Genomic DNA, 21,131 nt, shown 5'->3' with positions numbered 1-21,131 from the left:
AATCCCTACAAAGAATAATCATGGAGATCTGAAGAAAATCTGATCTAAGCATAGATCCATATGTAATGATATCTGATCTCTATTGGAATAGGGCCCTAAGAAGACATAAATGATGCCATTACATTATCTAACCAAGTAGATGGATCGGATCAGATGTGATGGAGTTTTTTCCTGCGTTCACTGTGTTCAACATTCATACAAGAGTGGTTGGCATTGATCACAAGGATTAGATTGCCCAACAAAACTTGATTTCCCCTATTTTTAGCTCATGAATTAACAAGGTCAAATAGTCAACTAAATTCTGGCACTAGGATGAGCCACATGGACCACCGATCTTCTTTTGTTTTGCCACTCTAAAGAGTCTCCATGCGGTTGACCATATCTTTTAACCAACTGCACCACCTCCTCAAACCTTGACCACAATAGTCACATAATCGCCAGCTCAACTGTCAATGCTAACTATTAATACCTTGGCTGGGTCTACTGGGACACGTGTCCTTTAGGTGCTTTCTTGCATTGTTTAAAGTCCTCGCATCTTCATATTGCAAGGAAGTGCTGATCGTTGATCTCCAAAGGATCAACAACCGTGAAGATTCTCCATATAGTGCGCCTACCCTTTAATGTTTTGGGGCCCACAAAACACTCAGCATCTAACCTAGCCTGACTCGGCTCCATCTAGCATCACCTTGGCATACAACTGGCACCACCTTGGCATCACCTTATAGCATATGTAACTAGATTGGTCCCACAAGGACATGCGACAACAAGGCACTTTCCCACATTACTTAAAGTACTTGCATCTTCATATTGCGAGGAAGTGCTATCCCTTGATTTTGGGAGATCTAACGGTGCTCTTAACACATGCCCACTGAACTTGTGCAACTATCCTTTGTGACATCACATGGACGTGTGTCACCAAGATGCTTGCTCACATTTTTTAATCTTCTTGCAACTTCATCTTGTGGGGAAGCACCAACCCTCGATTAGCTTGCATCAGATGGTGGATCTTGCTTTGGGAAGAAAGGATGCATGATGTCATTATTAGCTGTATCACAAAGGGGCATGCTCGCATTACATAAAGGTCATGCATTTGGAGAATGCAAGAATGTGCCCACTGTAGATTGCCAGAGATCTGATGACGCGAAAAGCTACAAGAAAGACGAAGGTCCGTTTGATCATTTTATTTAATTTTTTGCATTTTAAAATCTTGGGCATTAAAATAATATAAAAGATGGGAAGGTGATCGTTGGGCTGGGCAGCATTCAAATTCAAATTTTGGCAGGAGGCAAAATGGGTAACATTTCTAGTGACTCAGAGGAGATGCAAGCCTACTATGTGTGTGACCAGTGGCCTTCTACATCCATTGGTCTATAGAGTCATGAAAGATGTGGATCAGTGCACTATAAAACCCTAACCCTACCTCTACAGTAGCCAAACACTAAAAATCTCTGTCTTTGCAAGTTTTCAAACTCAGCAAAACACGTGCTCGTGCACTTCTTGGAAAAAAGAAAACTATAAAAACAAAACTACTCTAATATATAAAAATATTTATAAAGAGAGGGGTCAAACAAACCCATTGACTGGTTTGCTAAAATAGTTGCCTTTCCTCACTAGGGGTGAAACCCATCTACTATCAGATATAGGATAAATAAAACTAGCATCAAGAAATTTTTGCAATTCAGTTTTAACTAGTTCTATAAGGCTTGGATTTATCCTTCTTTGGGGTTAATGGAGTGGTAGGCGCCCTTCATTGATGTATATTCTATGAGTGCATAATGTAGGAATCAACCCTTTCATATCACCATAGTCCCATGCAAAAGCCTTTTCATGCTTTTTAAGTAGCTTTATTAACTGTTCCATTTGTGTTGTTGATAATTTGGGGTTAACATGAAGATTATGACCTTTGGACAACTCAATATTAGTGGTAGACTCTATCATAGCAGCTTCAAAAATTGGACTGGTATCTAATTCACATAGTAAAGTTGATGAATAATGTCTAGTTCTTTGAGAAGAGTACAATTCTCATCACATTACTCATATGTGGTTAATTCTAATATGGAACTTTCAGATACATCTTTTTCTAATACACAATTGTTAGTAAGAATACTCAGAAGTACTGAATCCTCTTTCTATAGCTTAAGTTAGGACTATCTATGTAACATCATAAGTTGTGCTATAGAGTTTAACTCTTCTTCTTCTCCATCCCCTAAATCTAGCTAGACATATGTGCTTAACTATGGTAATGATTGTGTTGGAGGATATAAATCAAAGTTCTTTGTTGCTTGGTCATATTCCCTGATCTACAACTTATATTTGCATCAGCTGTAGCTAACCATGGTCATCCTAGGATGACAAGATAACCAAATAAATTAACTTTTGGAGACATAATTATAAAATCTATAGGATACTCTAGAGAGTCTAAGGTTACAACTATGTTTTCTATCATCCCATCAGGGTGATAGTAGAACTATCTGCAAGTTAAAGAATTGTTGGAGTAGCCCTTAATCCTTCTATTTTTAACTTCTTCATAGTATCCTTGGTCATGAAATTTATAGCAACACGAAGATCTATTAAAGTATTTTTAACAAACTGACCATTTATACTCACGTTCACAACTGGACTACCTAGATTAGAATATTTTGGAGTAATCAATTTTCCTAACATAATGCTAACCAATTGTCTCACAACCTGGACTATAGTTGGTTCCTTTTTCTTCCTCCCAAGTTTCTTTAGGAAGGCTTCTCTAATGACTTTTCCATAGATAGGAATATCTTTAATAGTTTGGAATAAGGGTATTTGGACATGCCTATTCTTCATTTGATTAGCAATATCAAAAGATTGTTCCTCTGTTTGTACAAGTTTACTTTTTACAAGCTTCTCTGGAAAAGGAGGCTCCACCATTGGCTGAGCTTGGGTTGTGTTGGCTCCTAATTTCATAGTTTTGAAAATGACCAAGAAACTAGACCAATGCATCTAAGGCTAGCAAATTCGTATGACAGATACACTTAACTGTAGTCTTGGGCCAACTATAAGGCATAACTCCTTCTTCACTTTAGGCTCTGCAAGACCTAGGCGGGTTAACCTTGAGGTTCTAATATATGGTACTAGTGTAATTAAAACATAAATCTAAACCTATTTACTACAGATGAAAACCCCTTTTGTCTTCTAATACTTATGCAATGACATAGGAATGAAACGACTACAAATCATATCCTATGAACTCATAAGCTAAGTGCGGGTGAATTCTTTTCAGCCCACCACAAAACATGAAATGCCAAATTTATTTGATTAAAATGATTTGTGCAAATAACATTCATATCAACTTGCATCTAATTTAGTGATTAGTGCCTTATCCATTGAAACATAGAGTCATTACTAGTAGGATGACCTAACTTGATTGCCTTGCAATTAAGTTTGTCAACTGAAATCCCCAAATCCCATTCTTACGAAATATCCCCTTCATACTCCCAAAAACCCTATCATAACATTGAAGCATTTATGTAACTCCTTGAGTTAGAAGCAACAATAGATCTAATACACAACTCATCCAAGCTATCTTAAATTGAATAAACCTTATTCACTCAATTACAAAGTTAATGGCATATGAAGAATCGAGAGATAGAATAAGAAAACCTAGATAATTCATGGAAATCCCCTTTTATATTCATCCTTGGAAAGACTGAATACATAAACTAGTAAAACTAAATGAATCTCTAGATAATTCACATTATCTAGCATCAATTCCCATTATCTCAGAGTAACAATACATGAAATGAACTCAAAATCTACATAAAAGCAGATGTGTGGTCTTCGTTGCTAGAGCACAACTCAATAAACAAGAAGAAAAACCATCAAAAATCTTGGTTTCACAGAGAACACTAGAACCCTACTGGTATCACAGAGAAAATTGCCAACCCCTACAAGGGATGAAAGAAAGCAAGATATATAGGAGAGATGAATTCCCATATCTAATCTTACAGTGACATGTGTCCAATTGGAATTCCATCCCCTACAACTAAATAACCTCTCTCTTCATTCTACCCATCTGATCTGATATGGTTTTCATGATCATCTTGTAACTAATTTGAAAATATCTCCATTGAAATGATGAAAACTATTGTGTCACAAAAAATCTGAACTGCATCATGAAATGCTGTTAAAACTTTGGGTTAACTAATTTGAATGTGACCAAATTTGACCCCAACTATAGTTTCACTATCTTTTATGCACATTCAAGTCATTACCTTACTAGAAATCTCAACTAAACTTTAATACCTAAATTTAGTTGCAAGTTAGGAATCTGGGAGAAAAACTTGAATAACCTAAATTGACTACTTCTTGTGCAAAAACCAACACCAGAATCAAAAAGTTCATCTTCTCCTAATTCCGGCAATATATAATATTGCTATATTAGCCTTCCAAAAACCCCTTGAAAGTCAATTTGAAAAATACCCCCTATACATGGCTCAGGTCTACAACTAATTTTTTGCAAAAATTCAAAATATTCTAAAGTTTATACATTAGAATATAACCTTTTTAAATTAAAATTTTTTGTACATGACATGCAAGAAAATATTTTTAAAATTGATTCATTTTAGAAATATTTTCTATATTTTTGCCTCCTCCTTCAAATTTGGGGTCAAACCTTATTTGACCAGTTGCCACATGGTAGTCTCCAATTGACCAACCTCTGCCCAGTCACTTGCATGTCATCACCATGTATCACTCTATTATTGGTCTAAAAATTGCATCTGCCATGTCACCATCAGTTGGGCTTGCTGCCACATGTCAATCACTTGCATACCTGCTTTGCTTAACCATCGAGCAACTTTTTATTACAGGGATGTGCAGGCCGTTTGATCTACCATGTGGCATGATAGTATGCATTTGGTTTGAAACTTTCCATTGAATCCTACATCATTATACACTAGGAACCTCTACCACATGGCATTTACCAGCTTTCCCGCATGCACAGTCAATAGCTGTTGATTGTGCAAGTGGGGAAGTGCCATCGTGACACATTTCCTCATGCCACATGGCATCTCTAGAATCTACGCCCATGCTAGAAGATCCTCACTACTTGTCATTGTCTAGTTCATCCTCAAGTTACATGTCATAGCTAATGTCATCTTTGCTTGTGCAAAATTATTCTCTCTTTCACCAAACTGGCCGAGCCCATCGTGCAAGCTATGGATGGCTTTAAAAGGAACGTCTCTTAAGTCATTACTTTTAATGCAGTGTTTTAACTTTTAAATCCCTCATGCTTTCATTACCCACTCCATGTGGGATTAAAATTAGAAGTATAATCCTCTCAGATTGCGTCTTCTTTTCCACTTCACACAGGTTTTCTCTCTTTTCTCCCTACTTTGCATTTTTGCATGCTTCCACACTATTAAAGACCATCAAACCAGATGAAGCCAACCTATTTTCACCATGATTCCATGCTACTCCAATAACTAGAGAATTGTGACCCTGCGAGTGCTTTGGTTTGGTCAAAACATAGAAATATACATTTGAATGCTCACTCCTAGAGACTATAGGTTCATCTTTCTCTAGCAAGAGCAATGGGAAAAAGGACGCATGTATATTGCTTGATCGAAGAGCCAGTTGGAGTGAGCATCGAAGAGATAGATAACCGCCCACTTCTAGAGAAACACTAAAGAAAGATAGGTTGCAACCTTTCATACAAGTGAGGAGGACTACTAGACCTCATGCTAGAAGAGAAAATATTCTAAATTGTGTAGTTGTAGTGGGAGATTTGTGCATAGCACCAATGAATCATTTTAAATTAATTTACCAATACTAAGGTTAATCACAGTAATATCCTTTTTGCATTTCCAACCAACAAGTGGTTATTATTTATGGGATGGAATAGATACATAATTGTGGAGTAGTCCCATATACAACTAGCATCTAATGTCCTTTTATTGATGCATTTTATTCTGCAACTTGCATGAGTGCTCCTATTCCAATCTGAAGATATATTTCTCTGTACTCCATAGTGTGAAGCTTTGACCTTAATTTGCAAGTTTTCCTTTTGTGACATCAATCCAAAAATGTGCAATCTTTATGTGATCACCATTAGAAAAAATCCTTGTTACCACATTTTTCCATGCATGATTTGCATTTACATGGACTGCCTGGGCTTTTTATTCCATTTTCACCTAGGTGGAGTGATGGCTTCCTCCCATATTTGGTGGCTACCTCTTTATGTTGTCTACCCCTGTTTATTGCTTGCAAATTGCTCCTTGCATGAAATGCCCAATTGCTTGTGGGCAAGAAAATGGAAAAAAGGTCCTCCCTCTCAATGCGTTTGGCTCCCCTATCCATGTGTGGGTTTTCCCTCAATGTGCCTTCTTTTAACATGTGGTCTCTCCTTTTAACAAGGTGTGGATTCTCTCTTCTAGACATGCACTGACTTCCTCAAATGTATGCATTCCCTCCTTGTGTTGTCCTAGTCATGGGCTTATTCCATCATATATAGTGTTCATACGCTGACATGCTTTGCTTTAACTTTATTCTCTTCTTTTTCAATGTTGCCATGGGTTCAGAAATGAAAACCATTATCAACTTGCTTTCACAACCTGCTGCAATGTTGTTCTCCTTGTTTAAACCTATGGATTGCCCCTTTTGCATGCATGGGTAATGTCTTTGACTAGCAATTATGACTCAAAATGTGGGTTTATGTTTCTTCTTGTTTGTGGCCCTTCATTGAGGAGCTTCTCTGTTCTTTTTAATGGTAGTTAATTTTTTCAATTGCATTGTTTTCCACATAAAACTATATAGATTGTTAATGTTATTATCAGACACATTTCACCTTTTTTGAGAGAATACGATGAATGATTTGAAACTCACTCGTGAGATTTAGTTGCTTTTAGAAACCATTTTGATCACCTCTACAAAGATTCCATACCCTACAAATGAATTATCATTCACCAATTACTCAACTCTGAGTTTAAACTTCTTTCATGATGATGATAATCTGTATGCATAAATATTTGTGCCGTCTCTAATCCACATTGGCCTAACCACTGATTGTATAAAACTTTTACCAAGGCATTTTCAAAGGAATCAACTTCTAAGATCTCTTGTAAATATGAACTTTCTAATGATTGAATCAAATCCTTCATAGATTGTCCCATCTTGGGCTTGATCTAATTTCCCCCATAAATTGGTCGCTTACTTTCAAATGGAGTTGCAATGCTATATGTATATTGCAAATTGTATGATGAATTAAAACATTGTAACATTACCCCTTTAAAAACTCCTCTAACCCTGAGTCGATATCTATGCAATCAAATGAAATTAGTCAAGCCCCAAAGTGGGTTCGATTAATTTTTTTGTTTGTTTCCGAACAACTAATTTGTCAAGTTAATCCACTAATTGTGTGATACTGATTCGAATAAAATTTGACCACTGAATAATCATTCAAAACTTATTTTATCATTGATCTACAAACTGTGACTTTCTGCTAACAAGGCCTATCGAATGGCTTTAAAAAATTGATCCAAACACATGACCAAGTGCTGAAATCAAACACACTGATTCTTTTTTCTACATACTCTTACCCTATCAAATCTTGTCTCATGGTGAATTCTCAATCAAAAGATATTAACCGTCAAAGTTGACCTCTCAGAATTGCCTGCAAGCAAACGTGTTAGAAAATAATAAATTGGGTTAAGATTTGACTTTAAAAACTAGGTAAATAGACATTTGGGGGCACAAAAACTAGGACATTGGTTCATTGTCATGGGAAGAGTATAAATCTAAGATTTGGGCTCATGAAAAATAATAGGGTGCGAATGGCGAGCAATGAAAGTTGGCCACTCAAATTTGCTGATTGGAAACAATACTAGAAAAGCAATTTTTGCAAATGGAATTGACCTGGGAAAGTGTGAAGACAGATTCGTCAAGACCAAAAAATTGGCATACTTGAAGTATTTTTAGAGTATAACATAGTGGTACCATCCATTCAATCTCATCTATCATAGATTTCAAGTTATAATGTCCCAAACAAGGGTACTGACCAATCTACACTTCTTGACACCAGTAAAAAGTTACAAGTTGCATTTGGAATCACATTCAAAAACTAATTAAATGGATTTGTCATAAGCTCAAAATTTAAACACAAATAGTCTCTAACCTCTCAAATGCAATGTAAAAGAAATTTTCTCATTTTGGTCAACTGGGTCAAAATTATAGCAAGTCAAACAGGGCTTCCTAGAATTCAGAACTAATTGCATCAGCATGACAACATTAAAAGACCAACTTTGAGGGATTCAAAACCTAGTGAAATGGACTTAAAATGACTCAAAATATGAAACAAAGGCTCTTAGCTATGGACACTAAACACTCCCAAAGCAGCAGGTCATGAAATATTACTAGGTGCAAGATATTCACTTGCAAACACAACCTCTTGTCGCTGTTTGACACTTAAGCAAAAATGCAGATTTGATAAATGCTCAAAACGAGACTTCACAAAATGGCTTAGAATGAAAATTTAACTTCTTGGGATGAGTAGACATGTTAAATGGAAGGTTCTAGAAGCACTAAATACCTCTAAGGCCTTAAATGGATAGCTAGGGACAAACTCATTAAAAGCGATTATGGGGCTTGATTTTCTCAATGGTACTCAAAATAAGGGCTTAAATTTTGAGTCCCAACAGGCTGAAATAGTGACATTGGTTGAGTCAAACTCTTTAGAGATAAGGGGTTTTGATGTTGTAGGAGTATTTTTATTCCAGTTATAAGAGGTAGTTTAGGCATTAATAAAGTTGTACCAGATCTCAGATGTATATTTGCAACATTCAGAGCATAAGCAGGATATTGCTGAGCATTACCAATATACATGGGTTGTTGTGGCTGCTAGTTATTTGGATTTGGGTAAGGTTGTGAAGGTAACTATGTTTTCTTTTGAGGTCTAGGATTCACAGGTGGTGGCAGTAGTGCAAGTTGTTGGGCTGGGAGTGTTAATTGTGGAGTATTGGTATTTTGGTTAAGCCATTGTTGAGGTCCTCTCCATTGGTTTGTGGATTGCCAATTCCCTTGAGATGGTTGCAATTGATTCTGCCATTGGTTATTCTGTTGGTTGGGAGTTATGAGGCCATTGGGGCTATTGTGGATTATTTTGCCAAGCAATATTCCAATTAGGTTAATTATATTGTGGAGGACCTTGGGGATTACAGTTTTTCCATTGATTACCATATAAATTTGAATTTTGTAAAGGGTCTCGAGGCATACCTTGATGTTGGATCCATGTCTGGCATTGAAAAAAAAAGAATACTTTCTCATCATCTCCATCTATCTTGATGTACTCAGTTGGAAGATGTTGGTTCTCCATGCTTGCAATCAGTTGGCATTGGCAATCCTTCTTTTGCTTTTTCTAGTGGGGGTAGTATTTAGCTAATTGTAATTTAGCTTCTGTATGCTTCTTCTTTGTAGTCATTGTGTCAAGATGTGTAGCAACATCATTTATATTATCTTGCTTAAAATCTATGAGCAGACTAGATATCTCAAGCTTTGAAATACCATGACTGATTCCTTTAGTAACTATGTAATGAGGTCCCTGATTGTTCTTCATAGTTGACCTTGAATAGCTTTGACAAATTTTCTTGAGGTCATCCCAAGAAGATTGATGTACATCCCCACTAGCCATCAAGTCTAGTGTTTCTAGACAATTATCGTTCACACCTCTAAAAAAGACTAGCTTTTGTGAATCCTCAAACAACACATGCTGAGGGTTCTTCTGTAGTGTATACAAGAAATGTGAAACATATTTTTCCAATGTTTCTTCCTTCATTTTGTGATATCCTTAAGATATCTTCTCCTCTTGAACCAGATGCTTTGCAATATTCTTTATATTTATCTAGAAATAGAGTTTGTATTTCATCCCAAGTTCCTGCTGCATTTGCTCCTAAGCCCATGAACCATCATAAAGCTAACTCTTTCAATATTGCTAGAAATAATTTGAGCTTATGGGAATTAGTGTTGAAGTCAAAACTATAATAGAGTGTGTCAAATTCAAACAAGAAAGTATCTAATGGGGTCAAGCCAAATAACAGAATGGACACAATAGGAAAGGGAAACTTTATTAACTATGAAAAATGCTAATACACTCACTACAGAGAAAATAGACTTCAAAATATGCCCTATGGGCTTACAATTGTATAAATTTGGAGATAATTTCTCCTTCCAATACCTCCTCTCAAACTCCACTCTGAACTGCCTTTTACAATGCCATAAATGTTCTTAAATAGACCTCAAAGGGTTAAGGATTTGGAATACATTCCAGAAAGTGCTAGTTGGCATCCACCGCCCAAATAGAAGGCTCCAAAAGTCACATTAGAAGTTGGTACAAAATTAGAAGAATCCAAAAATGGTAGCCAAACTTTTGGAAGGCATAACTTTTGAACCGTAGCTTCGATTGACGAACTGTTTACATTTTTAAAAATCTCTCAGAGTGCTCTATAGCCCTATGGACCAGCTTCACTTGTCCCCCATTTTTTAGCCCTATAAGAGATCATTTAATGCCCCTAACTTGAATTTGAAGCATTCTTAGGAGATCTCTAGAAATTGAAAAATTGTAATAACTTTCAAACTGTGGGGCCTTTTGACTTGATTTTTTTTCTGGAGTGTTCTAAATTACAATTATAAGCATCCCACCAATTTACACCTTCTAACTCACCATAATTATGGCTCAATTACATAGTCCTATTTTTTGGCATTTACATGTATCCCAAGGTGCTTAAAAACTCTAACTAGAAACACTAATAGTGGAACTGTGAGAGTTGGAACCTTTATGTGACCCAAATGGGTATCCAGAAATGAAAACACATGAAACATAAACTATGTCTAGGTATATTTTTTTGGGTGACATAGGATTGCCCTTATAACTTTGGTTGCTCCTGCATCAGACACCCAGGGTAGATTGAAAAGTGACATTGTCACTTGATGGATGGTAGAGGAAATCCCAAATTTGAAACCTCAGCTGCTGATATCCAAGTTGAATCCTTTATCAACCATCCTTTCCACTTAACCAAGTACACTTCATACTTTCTATTTATGGTACTCCTACCCACATGACTATCCGGAATCTCTTCTATCTCCTCCTTCTTGGAAGTAGGAATTGGACATGGCCCCAGCATCAAACCGTCATCTGCACCATCATAATGATACTTTGTTAAGTCTGCAATGTTGAAGATATGAGAAATGTGAATTCCATCTGGCAACTCCACCTCATATGCATTTCCTGAGTCATGTTTCTTCAAAATTTTGCAGGGGCCAAATTTCTTCATCTTCAACTTGTTGTAAGTACCTACTGGAAATATTTCTTTTCTTAAGTGTACCATGACTAGATCCCCTACTTGGAACTCCTTATGTCTTCTCCTTTGATCAGCCCTAGCTTTATACTGTTGGTTCATCTTGGTAATGTGTGCCTGGACCTCCTCATGTAGATGCTTGATATATTCAATAAATTCTTCTACTTTAGCACTTGTCCTCTCCCCTTGCTCCATCTTCCTTAATTCTGGTGCAGTCCTTGGGCTATTTCCATAAATAATTTGGAATGGTGATCTACCTGTACTCCTATTTATAGAGTTATTGTAAGAAAATTCCACTTGTGGTAGAATCAAATCCCATCCCTTGGGCTTATCCCATCCTAAACATCTCAGCAAATTGCCCAAACTTCAATTTACCACTTTAGTTTGTCTGTCAGTCTATGGGTGATGTGTAGAACTAAACTTTAAGTCCATTCTCAACTTCTTCCACAATGTTCTTCAAAAATACCCCACAAATTTAGTATCTCTGTTAGAAACTATACTCCTTAGGAGACCATCTAGTCTTACCACCTCTCTGAAAAATAAGTCTGCAATATGGACAACATCATGAGTTTTGTGGCATGGGATGAAATGTGCCATTTTGGAGAACATATCAACCACCACAAATACTGAGTCATTACCCCTTTGGGTCCTCGACAATCCAAGAATAAAATCCATACTTATGTCCTCCCATGGCTTTGATGGAATAGGAAATGGTTGATATAGTCCAATATTGTGACTAAATCCCTTAGTCAATTGACAAACCTGGCAACTTTGTACAAACTTCTTTACATCTTGTGACATTTGAGGCCAAAAATAATGTTCTCTAAGAATGGAAATGGTCTTATCTCAACCAAAATGTCTTACCATCCCTCCATTATGTTTCTCCTTAATCAGATTTTCCCTCATGGAACTCATTGGAATGCACAATTGATTTCCCTTGAACAAAATACCATCCTGAATCAAATAGTCTAGCAACTTAGTTTTGTCTACAACAACATGCTCTTTACAAGCTTTCCATGCTTCAACAAAATTAGGATCCTCAAGGTATAGATTCTTGAGTTCATCAAACCCAACTACTTCAACCTGCATTATTGTAAGCAACAACTACCTCCTACTCAATGCACCTGCAACCCCATTAGACTTTCCACTTCTATACTTCGACACAAATGTATAGCTCTGCAAGAACTCTACCCATTTCATATGCCTTTGGTTCAATTTACCTTGGCTATTTAGGTACTGTAATTCCTGGTGATCAGTATACAAGACAAATTCCTTTGACAATAAATAATGCCTCCATTTCTTTGGGCCTAAACTATTGAATAGAACTCTTGATCATAAATAGAATACTTCTTCTTTGCATCATTCAATTTTTCACTAATATATGCAATAGGCTTACCTTCTTGGCTCAATATAGCCCCAATAGCATTTCCAGTAGCATCACAATCCACTTGGAACACCATACTAAAATCAAGAACTGCCAACATAGGTTGTTCTATCACCTTCTTCTTTAGCATTTCAAAACTTCTCGTAGCTGCCACAGTCCATTTGAACTCTTTTCTATCCCCTCTTATTGTGTTAGTTAGGGGTGCACATATGCAGCTAAAATTCTTAATGAACTTCCTATAAAAACTAACCAGACCATGGAATGATCTTACCTCAATCACAGACCTTGGAGTAGGCCACTCCAAGATGGCTTTTACCTTCTCTAGATCCATTTTGAGACCTTCAAGTGATACAACAAATCCCTAGTAGACTAACTCTTTTTTTGCAAAGCTATACTTCTTAAGATTAATTAATAGTTTCTCTTCCCTCAACCTTTCAAGGACACTACAAATATGCAATAAATGTTCTTCCAAAGTCTTGTTAAAAATTAAAATATCATCCAAATAAACAATAACAAATTTTCCCAAGAACTTCTTAAGTACCTCATTCATAAGCCGCATGAAGGTGCTTGGGGCATTCATCAATCCAAAGGGCATGACTAGCCACTCACAAAGACCATCCTTGGTCTTGAAGGTAGTTTTCCACTCATCTCCTTCTCATTTCCATATTTGGTGATAGCCACTCTTGAGATCTATCTTTGTGAAGTACTGAGCTCCACTCAAGCAGTCCATAAGTCATCCATTCTTGGCAAAGGAAATCGATACTTGATGGTTATCCTATTTATAGCTTGAGAGTCTATACACATTCTCCACTCTCCATCCTTCTTTGGTACCAGTACTATAGGTAATGCATAGTGAATTATGCTCTCTTGAATTAAACCCTTCCTTAATAGCTCTTGAACTTGTCTGTTTAACTCAGTTTTAGTAGGAGTCATCCTGTGAGCAACCTTGTTAGGCAAACTAGTGAGCTAGGGATTAAATCCATCTGATGACTGATTTTCCTTACTAGAGGAAATCCTTCCAGAACATTATCCAAGATGATATCTCCAAACTCACTTAATAAATTTGAAACTTCAAGTGGTATTTCACTATTACCTTCCTTATCTTTTCTAGGAATCAAAGCATAACACATATGCTGATGTCTCATGCCATCTAAAATTTTTCTTCCATCAACTAGATAGATCCTAGCACTGCTACATACCTTTTCACCTTCTTTTATCATGGGATTTAGTTTGTGGTGAACTCCATCCTTTGTTAGAGAGTACGTGTTTGCACGACCATCATGTACTGCATGCCTATCAAACTACCATGGTCTTCCCAACTATAGATGGCAGAGATCCATTGGAATAACATCATAGAGAATTTCATCATGGTAACTACCAATTTTGAACTTCACTAAACATTGTTCACTTACCAGGACCTTATGATCATCCTTCACCCAAGTGATCCGATAGGGCTAGGGGTGTTTCTCCCTCTTCAACTTTAGCTTAGAGACCATCTTCTCTGACACCAAGTTGTCAGTGCTACCTCCATCAATGATCACATCACAAAATTTATACTCACACTTGCACCTAGTATGAAATAGAATTCTCCTTTGTCCTAGTTCAATCTCACCATTTAGTAGTACCCTTTCATTTAGTAAAGTCTCTCCTCTTTTTGCATCCTTCGAATGTGATGACTATGCATCTTCATGTACATGAGCAACCCTAGCTTGACCCTCAGCTCTCCTATCTATCCTTTCTTGTCATTGAGAGAATTCAAAGGCATGATGACCTTCCTCATTGCAATGGAAATAGGTACCACAGAAGCCTCCTCTTCTTTGTCCACATCCTCTACCTCTTACTCCAAAGTTTTGATCATGGGAGTGGTTGAAATCCTCATTCCTCTGGTTCCTGCTAGTACCCACATCTTAATTTTTCTTTTGGGTCTCATTTCGGCCTCCAAATGACCTACCACTACCCCTTCCTCCTTGACCACACCCTCTTTGTCTCCCTTCAAACCTTTTATTTAGCTTCTCTTCAACTTTTAGGGAAAACTGGTATGCCTCCTTAATGCTGGTCATTCTTACCAGACTTAATTCCTCTTGGATGCTAGGTTGCAACCCACTAATATAATGAGCAACCTTCTACTTATTTTCTTCTACATGCCCTGCTCTAATCGAAAGTCGGTAAAGCTCCTTTGTATATTCCTGGACTAATTTTCTTGCTTGCTTTAACCCATGCATCTTTTTAAACAAATCAAGCTCATAGTCAACAGGAATGAATTGCTTCTTTAGTTTGTCCACCTTGTGATCTTCTCCTTTCCTCTTCTATTTCTCTCCAATTAAACCTCTTGCCACCAAATTTTGGCATGTCCTTTCAATTTAGCCTTTGCAAACTTAACCCTATCTAGCTCCTTGATATCCTCATACTCAAAGTATGCCTCTAGTTCATTGATCTAGTCAATCAACTCATCCGATTTTAGATTTTCTAAAAATACACCCACATAAATTGTAGGTATTTTCCCAAACTTAGTAATGGCCCTAAAAAGCCTCTCCTCTACCTGATTTAGAACTTCCCCTTCAACTTCCCCTGCCTATCCAATTTCTTCTTCTTCATTGTCATCCTAACTTTCGTCACCTGCGGCAATATTTGTTCCTCTATGGAGCTCCTCCTACAATGCTTGAACTTGCCTTTGGAGGGCTCTAACCTCCTTAGGATTAATATCTCTAGCCCTTCCACCATGCTCTCTTTGTGGAGGCATCTTCTTAATTCAAACCCACAACCATGCAGTCTTGGTGCAAACTGCCTCACAGTCGAGGCTCTGTCTACACACTCAGGGAAACCTTGCTCTGATACCACTTGATGGGGTTAAGCCAAATAAAAGAATGGAAAAAATAGGAAAGGGAAAATTTTTTAACTATGAAAAATGATAATACACTCATTACAGAGAAAACATACTTCAAAACATGCCCTATGGGCTTATAATAGTATAAATCTAGAGATAATTTCTCCTTCCAATACCTTCTCTCAAACTCCACTTCGAACTGCCTTTTATAATGCTAGAAATATTCTTAAATAGACCCAAAGGGTTAAGGATTAGGAATAAATTCTAGAAAGTGCCAGTTGGCATCCACTGCCCAAATAGAAGGCTCCAAAAGTTGCATTAGAAGTCGGTGCAAAATTAGAAGAATCCAGAAATGGTAGCCAAACTTTTAGAATGCATAACTTTTGAACTGTAGCTTCGATTGATGAACCATTTACATTTTTGGAAAGCTCTTGGAGTCCTCTATAGCCCTATAGACTAGCTTTGCTTGTACCCCATTTTTCAGCCCTTTACAAGGTCATTTAATGCCCTTGACCTAACTTTGAAGCATTCTTAGGAGGTCTCCAAAAATTGAAAAACTACAATAACTTTCAAACCGTGGGGCCTTTTGACCTAATTCTTTTTTTGGAGTGTTCTAAATTAAAATTATAATTATCCCACCAATTTACACCTTCTAAATAACCATAATTATGGCTCAATTACCTAGTCCTATTTTTTTGGCATTTAAACATATCCCAAGGTGCTTAAAAACTCTAACCGAGAACACTAATAGTGGAACTGTGAGAGTTGGAACCTTTATGCAACCCAAATGGGTATCCAAAAATGAAAACACATGAAATAGAAACTATGTCTAGGTATATTTTTTTGGGTGACACAGGATTACCCTTATGCCTCTGGATGCTCCTACATCAGTATCAAAGGCTTTAGTGTCAAGACCATAGAACTTTGGAAGAGCAACTATGGGTATATTCTTGAGATTATTAGTATTTTTTGAGGCTTGGAAGAGGAAATGGAAAAATAGGCTGTGCCATTATTGGAGGTATTAGATTATGAGGTTGCTACTAAAAAGGAACATTGGGTACTGGATTATTAACAATTGGTGGATTAGGATCAGTACTATCAAGGAAACTGGCCAAAATTTCAGCAAAATGTTGAAGACTACTTGTATCTATAGGTTTTGCTCTTGAGGATGATTCTGTAGGAAAAATAGGGCTTGAATCTTCAAAAGGAAACTCAACTTCTTCTTCTTTAATTTCTTTGTTCAAATTAATAGACTCCCATGGAATAAATCTACCATATTCATCTCATCCTGTTCCTCTTCGATGCATGCCATTGAATTCTTCACTCTAGTGAAGAAAGCTTTAAGACTGCAAATTTCTGAAAAAACTTAACTAAGAACTATGACTCAAGAATGCTGCTAGCTTGACATCATCCCCAAAAACGGTGCCAAAAATGGTCCACCTCATAATATGCATATAATAATCATGCCAAAGGACATACTTAGGAACAGTGTATTCAATCTAAGGACTATTTTCCCCACCATGAGGTGCATTTAATTTTTTCAACCCAGGGATGTATACTTGAAATGGTTGGCAAAATATGTGCACTAGGTTTCTTAATGAGTCGTTATGCTTATGCTACATGAAAGTAAAATGCAAGGAAAGAAACTACACTAGTGCTATCGGAAAATAATGCACTTAACTCTTTGCTAAAATGAATACTAGAAATGCAATTAAATACCAATATATATTCCAACTCAATTCATCTACTATAACTGTTCTTATAGATGCTGTAGGAACACTCACAAAGTATGATGCTACAGGAAGGAACTTACAACTTCTATGTGCAATACTAAAGATGCTTGAAAAAAAATCTACACTATTCTTATCTAATCCACCTCCCAAGTGGGCTCCCTTGGTTGGCTTCTACTAATCTACTAACACAGAATGGAAACCAGGAGTTATTTCATTATTTTCCAAACATCAATTACATGAGAATGATACATAAAACTGTAAAAACAACTCACTACAAGAGTCAACAGTTTTTTGTCATAAAATTTCTTCTAACCTTTAACACTATTGATATGATCCCAATAAATAGAAGATTGACACTTATTCTAAAATAGAAAAATCAAAACAAACTAACTACAAATCTGCTAGAGAAAGAGAAGGAAAAATAATAGCTCACAGAATGAATAATAAAGTTTGGACAACCGCTTTGACACAATAATAAATGTAGAGAAAATATAATAATTCTTCATAGCTCCTCCATATTAGTGGCCGTGCCCCTTGGTACCATTATGACTCTTTCCATCGTGCCTAAACCTTAACATCTTTTCTCCTTGAATGTTGTTGGCTATCTTTAATGTTTCCCTTTGAATACTTCCAATCATCTTCATCTTCCTTTGCTAATAGGATAGTTATTATGCAGAGATATTTGTAAATAACCATTATCAAATTAAATTCAAATATTAGAACACACATTTTGATGACTATATGAAATACTGCATTATATATATAATATTGGCAAAATATGACATACTATCTACCCATAGGTTAATCATTAGTTCATGAAAACATAAGTTCACAAATGTCTTGGTGGAAGTAAAACAAAGTGTTTAAAATTATCATAAAATAGAGGCAATCATTAGCCTCATCAAGGGTGTTATAAAAATATAGTCCAAAGGAAATTTAACTAATTTACCATTTTCATCAACAATATATGAAATCTTAATTTGTTGATTTTTTAGCCTTTTGAATGTATAATACTCATAGAATGCTCCATTAATATCTATTGAATGTCTCTCTATATAATTTGATAAAACAAAATATTAAAAATTTGTAATGAATATATCAAGTTGATAGATATATGACTTATAGTATTCTTGGAAAGAACATTATAATTCTGAGTATAGGGTTTTAAAACAAAAATACACTTGTCCTATTTACAAGGATCACTTCAATACAAATAGGTACACTTTAATCGATATGGGTAAGCTACTCTATTGATTGAGAAAATTAAGGATTTTATGTTAAAAATAGCAACATAGTCCTTAATTAAGACTTGGGCATGGGAAATTTGATAAAATAGTCTTGTGTGACTATTAAGAGTCACCAAATAAAATGGTTTTTAATTATCATAGATTTTTATTCCATCTTAATGTTGATTGAGAGAGATATTGTTGTGCTCCATGGATACTTTATTATATGAGCACATTATATAATATGATTAATGTCCTTGTTTGAAGACTTACAAAATAATTGTGTTTGAAGGTGAAAACATAAGATCTTTGATTGAAAAATGAAACATGAGAAAAGTGTAACTCTTTATTGAATCATATACAATTGTAGAAGAACATCTAAATGTTTGATAACTGAGAGCGGTGGGGTGGCCAAGGGGGGGTGGGGTGGGGGGGCGGGGGGAACACTAAATCAGTTATGTTTATCCTATATGCCTTCCAAACACATTAGTACCAATACAACTTCATAAACATCAAAACCAATAACTTAGTAGTCTCCTTCAGAATTTAGTCTTCTAATTAATTTTCTTCAAACTATTCTCTTGCTATTTATGTAATTACCAAGTATTAGAAAAATAATTTAACTTTTACCTTACTATTACCTAGTTTTTACTTAACTATTACTGAGTTGTAGTATTAATTCAATACCATGAAAATCAACTTGCAACACAAAAGCATTCACACATTTGACACCATACTTTAACATGGAAACCTTGTAAAGGGAAAAACCACCTGGCACTAAAAACCCAAATAATTTCACTCTTCTGAAGTGGATCCAACCTTGTTAAAGGTTACATGCACATTTTTAGTGTGACCTTGTCAAAGGGTTTTACCATAAAGATCATCTAGACCTTATCACTCCTTGATCTTGTCTAAAGGGTGACATGCTCTAAAGGACTTACAAACATGACTAATCAATGTTATCATATAGGATTTCACAAAATTGTTAGGTCCACTTGGTTAAGAGATTTTTATGCTACAATGGTAAGAAAGTAACAATCAAATGATATTTAGCACTACCTTGTTTATTTATATTTATGTTCTTCTATGTCTTCTCCCTTTTTAATCTCCGTTTGGCTAATTCACTTCTTCACACTTTCACTTTTCTCCAACTCTACTTTATCTTCCTTCTACTCTTCTTCCTTTACCTTGCTCATTTTATTCTCTTCACTTTTAACAATATCAATTGAAAATTCAATCAACAACCAAAAACTTGCTTGAACATCTCTTTAAATAGTGAACTCTCTACTTCTAGATTCTTCTAATTTTTTTGGCTTAATCACATCCATAGATTTCAAATTTTATGTATTTAGTCACTTAGAAAATATAATTTTCATTGAACTTTGTGCTCATATTTATCTTTGTTCAATCTCCATCATCAGATCTTCATTATATTTTTCTAGCCATAAATCTTGTAAAAAACTTTCACTTTCACCTTTGAACGTCTCAAACATTCTTTCTTTTCACCATAAGTAGGCACTAGATCTCATATTCCTTAACTTTTTCTTCCAACTCATACTGGGTGAACACTACATTTCATTCGGGCAATATATCACTCAATTAACATATGAGTTACTTGGTTAGCATTGAACTTTAGCTTCTCTTTTCCAAATTCTTAGTTAATAATGTATACTCCTTTCATCTTGTCACTCAGTGTAGCTTTTAGAGCTTGGTGAATACATATATTTTATCTTTACATTATAGGGTTACATGATTGTAAAAAAATCAAAACAACATTACATTATCACTATCTAACTCATTCAGGTACCCATTGAATCCCATACTTATCAACTTTTTCATCATCATACTTTCTTAAAAACCTCATCATCAATCATATTCTCTTCATCAATCAAATGATATGGAACTCTATTAAATTAGAAAAAATGTCTAGCCAACTAAAACTTAACATCAATAAAAATATAACAATTGATATGATCCTTTCACATACATTCATAGAATTCTCATTTACATCATTAGTTGGAGCTAACAATCTTCCCCTTTGGCATTGATGGAAATACATAAACAAATGATTTTACATTAAAAAACATAACATAAGATAATAAAATGCATGCATTGACAACAATACAACTTTTTAGCTCTGGGACTGCATTCAGATTCTCTGAAACATATTTCATCATCATGCATACTTGGTTTGTATCTTCAACATTTCTCCCTCATAGGATATGTTCTCTTTTTGTTCAAAAATTTCTTCATTCTTCTATATCAACCCTCTCTTTGATAGTTCATCCTCATTTCTAGTTCTCTTCCATGATATTCTTATTCATTCTACATATTCTCTCCCTTTGGTTATGCTCTCCACCTTTACTTAATCTCCCCCTCTGCAATTATTCTCTTCCTTTTACATAATCTCTCACCCTTTGAAAACTATGCCAAAGGTAGCTATAAGTTTCACTGTAAAACTTATAAAACCTTTTTTTTATACCATGTACCTTGCATGTGCTACTTTCATCGGTTTCATTGCAACCATTTTCACAACTTCAGGAAGCTATCCCTAAATAATGAACCCTTGCATAAACTCCACATGAAATTTATGTTCAACCATGAATTGATTCAACATGCACCTTCACTTAGTAAAATTTGGATGAG

At 35.7% G+C, this 21,131-nt stretch overlaps 1 pseudogene; it reads right to left on the bottom strand.

The window, feature by feature from the left end:
* Nucleotides 1–5,294: 5,294 nt before the first annotated feature.
* Nucleotides 5,295–21,131, bottom strand: part of LOC149528267 (uncharacterized) — a 108,366-nt pseudogene continuing 92,529 nt past the window's right edge.

The sequence above is a fragment of the Cupressus sempervirens genome, chromosome 11, assembly GCF_028749045.1.
Source record: "Cupressus sempervirens isolate cs-2001-9-10 chromosome 11, ASM2874904v1, whole genome shotgun sequence".
NCBI lineage: Eukaryota > Viridiplantae > Streptophyta > Pinopsida > Cupressales > Cupressaceae > Cupressus > Cupressus sempervirens.
This window is presented reverse-complemented; position numbering and strand designations above follow the sequence as displayed.